We start from the raw sequence: 7,172 nt of genomic DNA, 5'->3' as shown, positions 1-7,172 counted from the left end.
AGGTCACTGTATGATGTAGCAAAGGCATTATTCAGCAAGTTGTGGTGGAATTCCAGAACAAAACCAAGCCTATGGAGCTCTTTCGTATGTCAGAAATACTGTAAAATATTAAATTCTATAATTGTTCCATGGAAAAGGGGGTCTCACATTTGGAGAAAAATGTTGGAATGCAGAGATCTGATTGAACATCAAATCCTTTGGCAAACAAAAAGGGGATCCTCACTATTTTGGTATGAAAACTGGACAGGTCTTGGGGCACTATATTTTTTAGTTCCTCAGGACTTTGGCATTGATGAAAATGTATATAATGTACATGATGTTACCTTAGATGGTGAGTGGGATGTGGACAGGCTATTTGAAATGCTTCATGAAGATTTAGCAGTACACATTCTGGAGAAAATCAAACCACCTTCACCTCAGCAGGTTCTTGACATGCCTTGTTGGATGCTGGAAACAAGAGGATATTTCAATGTTAAGTCATCATGGGAGTATACGAGAAGAAGAGACGAACCAAGAACAGCTTATAGGATGATTTGGGTAAAGGGACTGCCTTTTAAAATAGCATTTTTCATGTGGAAAGTGTGGAAAGCAAAGCTACCTTTAGATGATTTCTTGAAAAGGGTAGGCTACTGCATGCCATCAAAATGTTGGTGTTGTGTACAGCCTGACGTGGAATCTCTTCAGCACTTGTTTTTTAGATTAGAAACTGCAAAGACAACTTGGAAGTATTTTCTATCGAGGGCAGGAATAGTTGTGGAGGGACTTACATTGCACCAAGCAATCACAAAATGTTGGACTACAAATGTGTGCTTAAAGCTCAAACCAGTAATGCAATCACTCCCCTCATGCGTAGTCTGGGAACTTTGGAAAAGAAGAAATAGTATGAAGTATGGTGATGCTGTGACAACTAGCAGGGTGATTTATCAAGTTTCATCAAATCTCCAGGCATTGGTGAAAGTGAGAAAGCCTGGGATGGACATGGTACCTCACAAATGGCAAGATCTATTAGCCATGATGGAAAATTTCACTCCTAAACTTAAGGTTACAAAAGTCATGTGGGAATTTCCAAGTGCAGGATGGCTAAAAGTTAATACGGATGGTTGATCGAGGGGAAATCCAGGCAGGAGCTCAATAGGTTTTTGTATAAGAAATGAAAATGGTGAAATAGTCAAGTCAGTAGGGAAAGAGATTGAGGAGACAACAAACACAGTAGCTGAAGCGAAGGCCATGGTAGAAGCACTAAGGTTCTGCAGATTTCAACAATACTCTCATGTATGGCTTCAAACTGACTCAATGTTACTAAAAAAGATAATGGATGGGATCTGGAAACCACCATGGATCATATCTGAGCAGGTAGAGGAAATGATGCAACTAATGAATGGGGGCAATTACACAGTTACTCATATTCATAGGGAGGGCAACAAGCTGGCAGATCACTTGGCTAATTATGCTTTAGATCATGGAGAAATAGAATGCCAACAATTTTGGCATCTAGATGCACAGGGAAGGAGGTTGGTTAATGAAGATAAGCTGAAATGTCCAAGTCTAAGGGTGAAGGTGGACAGGAGATAAGAATCAAAGAGAGAAGGAAGAGCAGGAGGCATGTCAACTTAATCGACCAATATATTCAAATCCTAAGGAAGGAGGATATAATGGTTGGTATTTCTAACTATCTTTTCTCTAGCGCAGGTGACACTATGTTATCACAATGCTTGTGGCACTCCATGCTGCAACTTTTCAAGATAACTTATGATAAAGAACAAAAACGCATAAATAATCGAGCACAACAACAAAGACTAATGGCATTGGAAACCAAACCAGCATGGGGTGAGCGCGTGTTTTTAGTTCCTTGGATATACAACCAGCATGGTGCAGAAGTGTTTAATATCACACACACAGTTCAGTTAGAGATAGGATCTGGGAATATAAAAATGATTGCTCTTCATTTCGAGCACAATAAGAAGCAAATGGCATTGGAAACACAACTAGCATGTGCAGGAAAAATGTTTTCGAGAAAAGCAGGCAACAAAGGCCAATGCACCTTTGTATATTTCTTTCGGATTCATAAAAGAATCCAATCTCGTGGAAGGCCAATGCAGCTTGTGTTGCTTCAATCCATTTTCGGATTCATAAAAATAATGTGCACACATGGTTTAATGTGGAAGGCCTGGAAGACAACACATGGTTTTGAGCAAAGGAATCAAATGGAAAAGTGGAATGCACATGGAAAGTTATCTAGGATACATAAAAGCATGCAATACTCTAGGATGAAGGTACTATGGGATATATTTCTTTATGCTGCAGCTGTAGGTGGAGCTCATATGCGTTCCAGCACAAAGCTGTCTATATTCATCAGCTCAATCGAGGAAGCAAAAGGATCGCAGCAAGGGGGACAGAAGGTGCGGATAACGCACGACAGCAGATGTCGTGAACGTTTGCTGTTGTCAAACGTTATGCGATCAACATGTGGGAGAGATTTTTGACAAACGCAACCTGGAAGCCTAACAAAAATCAGGAGGGACATGATCGAATAGGGAGGCTCGTCAGTTCCAAATGGAATTGCACGCCAAAGACTAATGCTGAAAGTAACTCGAGGATGGAACAAAAAGGTTGGATTTAACACCAGCATGCTAGGGATTTTAGAGGAGCTCAGGTATATATTTGTTTTAATGATGGAGGATGAAGGGAACTCGATAATATCGGGACAAATGAGTGCAAACAAAGTACAACATGCGTTTTGCACATTCTTGGATGCAGAATTGTATTACAAAGTTTAATAGCATTAATGTGATATCAATGTTGAGTGCAACACTCAACTTTGATAATAGGCTATTTGTTAATTTCAAACTTTATTCCTTTCAGTAAGTAGGATAGAATGACATTGTATTTTGTCTTTTATCTGGTTATTAATAAAACTAGCCCTAGGCGTTTGCCTAGCGGATTGATTAAAAAAAACCCTAAGGTCTTCAAGATCAATAGTAATATCTCTTGAGCATTGATATATTCCAATTATTTGGTAGTTGCTCACCTTCCATTGTGCTGAGTTTGTAGGATCCTTTCCCTATGACTCCGAGGGCATGATACTGTCCTTCCCAATTGGGACCTAGCTTCCCTTCATTTGGGTCTCAAGTGTTAAGGGTGACTTTCCTCAGAACTAAGTCCCTGACTTTGAAATGTCGAAGGTTTGTTCTTCTATTAGAATACCTTTCGATTCTTTGTTATTGCGCGGCCATTCGAATTTATTGCGGTCTCACATTTTTCATCTAGTAGCTCGAGGGAAGTGTTCATCGCTTAGTGATTTGAGCCTTCGGTGGCATACTGAAACCTTGCCCTAGGCTCCCCAACTTCGACTAAGATTAAAGCTTCTGGCCCATATACCAAAGAAAAAGGGGTCTCCCCCGTGCTTGACTTTGATGTTGTCCGATATTCCCATAATACCTCGGGCAACATCTCTCTCCATTTCCCCTTTGCATCATCTAGCCTTTTCTTCAAGTTTCGAATAATGGTTTTGTTGATGGACTCGGCCTGCTCATTTGCACTTGGGTGGTAAGGTGCCAATAGGATCCTTTTGATTTTATGGTCCTCGAGGAATTTTGTCACTTTGCTGCCGATGAACTGTTTTCCATTGTCACATATTATTTCGGCGGGTATCCCGAACCGGCATATGATGTGGTCCCACATGAAATTGATGAATTCTTTTTCTCTTACCTTCTTGACGGCTTGCGCTTCAACCCATTTTGAGAAGTAGTCAGTCATAAAAAAAATGAATATAGCTTTACCTGGCGCCGTTGGTAGGGGGCCAACGATATCCATACCCCATTTCATGAATGGACATGGGGATAGGACCGAGTGTAGTTGTTCACCGGGTTGATGAATTACTGGTGCAAATCTCTGGCATTTATCACACTTCCGAACAAACTCCTTGGTATCTTTTTCCATGCTATCACAATAATATCCTGCTCTGATCACCTTGCGAACCAAAGAGTCTGTACCATAATGGTTCCCATAAGATCCCTCGTGGATTTCTCGTAGCCATAGTCTGTATCCCCTGGTCCCAAGAATACTGCTAGTGTTCCATCGAGGGTTCTTGACTCCTTTGGGTCTGCGGGGAGCTTCCCATGCTTTAAATAATCAATGTACTTATTCCTCCAATCCCATGTTAAGCTTGTCGAGTTAATCTCTGCATGGACTTCTTCGATCACTGACTTTGATAACAAGATGACAGCCCACGGGGTGATATCGCATTCTTAGAATGACGATCCCAGGTTTGCTAGTGTGTCGGCTTGTTGTTCTATTCTCGAGGTAAATGGTCCAGTGTCCATTGTGAGCACGTGATTTTTGCTTCACAGAAATTACTCCAAAAGAAATCGAAAATAAAACAAGTTACCTTCGGGTACAATTTTTAGAATTTGCGTGACATTTTTGGTAATCATTTTTGTCCGTAAATGTTTAATTTTTTGTAGTTAATCGCGAAATATAAAATAAATATATTACATGCTTATTTAGGATTTAATTGTACATTTAGGAATTAATTAAATCATAGTTTGGTTTTTTAAAGAGAAATCGCAAAAAGTATGCTTTTCGTCTTATGTTTGTTGCCATGGTGTGATTTTACCTATTTAAATATTTTAATATTTATGTGATAATTGTGTTAAGTGTTAATTAATATGTGTTCAGTTTTACTTTAATTAGGTATTGTGTTTTAAATTAGAAAATAAAAGAAAAGAGTGCAAATTGGTCTAAAAATCGGATTGGGCCAGTTTCTTTAGGAAAATTCGAGGCCCAAAAGCACCAAAACCAGCCCAAGGCAGCTGGTCCAAGAGACCCATCTCCCAAGACACCAAACGATGTAGTTTGATACCAAAACTACGTCGTTTCAAGAACAACCCATCTCAGCCGTTCAAACCAAGTTGATCTGACGGCCCTCGTCCCATCTTCCTTACCCGTTACCTGACCCGACCCATTCCACCCAAAGACCAACCCGGTCTCACTTAACCAAACGATGTCGTTTTCTTTAAGTGAGAGATCCAAGCCGTTGATCTCGACTGATCTAACGGCTATGATCAAATGACCACCCCGGTATATAATCCCCCATCTCTCACCCCACAACCCCCAAAACTAACCCCCCCTCCCCTTCGTCTTCATCGTCTCAGGGACTGAACCAGACGATCCCCACGAAACCCTAGCGCCGCCCCCTTACCCCATCGCCTGAAACCCGACAGCATCAATGCCGCCGGTCACCAAATTAACACCCCTAGTGTACCTTGCCCCCCTAAACACGAATCTACAAACCGTTTGGCTTGAATCAACCTACATCGTCTCGAATCTTCATTTGAAGATTCGAGCCAAACCTCAACCTACACCAACCGACCCCAAATTCACACCAGTTACTCCTCTGACCTCCCTCATACCCTAATCAACGGTGGTTCCGTTCGAATCTAGTTGGAACCAGTCCGAAGGGGAGAAATTTGGGTATCTAATGGACCTTAGTCGATGTGTTCTCAGTCGAGAACACTCGATTAAGGTCCCTTCGACCTCAAAAGAGTTGAGTCAAGTATTCAACCTGGTTTCGTCTAGTCTTGTATTTGTTTAAGGTACTCCTTTCCTCCTCTCTTGTTCTTAGTGTTGCGTCTAATTGTTGTTTAGATGGTTATAATTTAGCCTCGTTTGATTGATCCCATTGTGCCCCGTCGGACCTTTTTATTGGATCCAATTTTGTTATCATTTTTCTGTTTATTGTCATTTGTTGTACGCTGTAATGTGTTATCGATTAGTCTGATGTGTTTGAATGCTAGAGTAGCATGAGAATTAGTCTGATGTTTAATTCATTCTTGACTGTAACCCCTCATGCTTCGTTTGTGTTCTGAATGATGTCTTAACATGTTTTCCTGGGTAATATTTGAGTCCAGATTTGAGCCTGTGGTCATTTTCAGTTCATTGAGCTTAACTTATGATTTGTTTTGTTCAGCCTAATTTAGTGAACCCCCCCTTTGTGGAACTCTGCTGTTTGTTCCCTACTTTTGTACTCCAAATCTGTTTAGGGCATGTGCTGGTCAAGATGCTTTCAGTCCATCTTGTCTTGCTAAGTTTAAATATGTTTGTTTTCCCATTTATAGCTAGTTCAATATATGTTGCCCTGAACTCTTAGGTTTCATTCTAAATGCCATCTGATTTAGTATTTTTGAATTACTAGTTGATTTGAATTGATTGTAGCTGTTGTAACTAGTTGGTTTCAGTTTAGTGAATGAGTAGGTTTGAATAGGTCATTGATCAAAGTCTGTATCCAGCACTTAAGGGTTTTGGTTTAGGGCAGTAATATTAAGGGTTTTTCAGGGGCAACTTGGGAATGAAATAGTTAGGATAGTATTTTAGTGTTAGTGCTTTGATAATATGAATTAATACATTAACGGGGAACAAAAGGAAATGGGGGCTGCTGATTAATTGGAAAAGGCAATCTTAGTGGCAGATTTAATAAAAAATTTCTGATTTTTCAAAAGAGAGGGGTTGGGCATGCACTAAGCTTGAAAAGGCGCAGACTTGTATAAAGAAATAGGAAATCAGAAAGATAGAGGAGGAAGGAAAAGAAAAACAGAAATAGACATACAGAGATACACAGAATACACAGGGATACAGAGATACACAAGCTAAAAAGACTGAAAAACAGAAGAGAAGAAAGAGTGAGCGAGAGTTGAGTCGGAAGAAGTAGATAGAGTTCACATAGCATCGAAGAGAGGCTTTGAAAATAGTTGATAACGAAAGCAACAAAACACTACTTCAGTGAGTTCCGGTTTAGTGTCAAGTCCCAGTAGCTGACATTGGTCTGCTCGACTGATTTCAATTTGTTGGAACCTATTGGCTATCTATTGGTCCAGTTTTGGTCTAAATTCAAGTTCAGTTTAGTCTGTTTGGGTTGTTTAGTTGCTTTCAGGTTTCACAAATCACTTCGAGCCTCCTTTAAGTATATTTCTAGGGTATTTGGAGCTGTTGGAACTACTGTTGCCTTTGCTATTGCCTGTGTACTGCTGCTGCTTTGCTGACTTCTTTTCTCTTCAATTGTAAACGTTTCCAGGTACACACTTCTGAAAGTATGGGTTGATGTAAGCTTGAATTGGAAGTTGAGTTGAAATAAACAAAGAAATGAAACGTTCACATGCTTTCACAATATCTGTGTT

Source organism: Nicotiana tabacum, chromosome 1, assembly GCF_000715075.1.
Source record: "Nicotiana tabacum cultivar K326 chromosome 1, ASM71507v2, whole genome shotgun sequence".
NCBI classification, from domain to species: Eukaryota; Viridiplantae; Streptophyta; class Magnoliopsida; order Solanales; family Solanaceae; genus Nicotiana; species Nicotiana tabacum.
Note: the sequence above shows the minus strand (reverse complement) of the source record.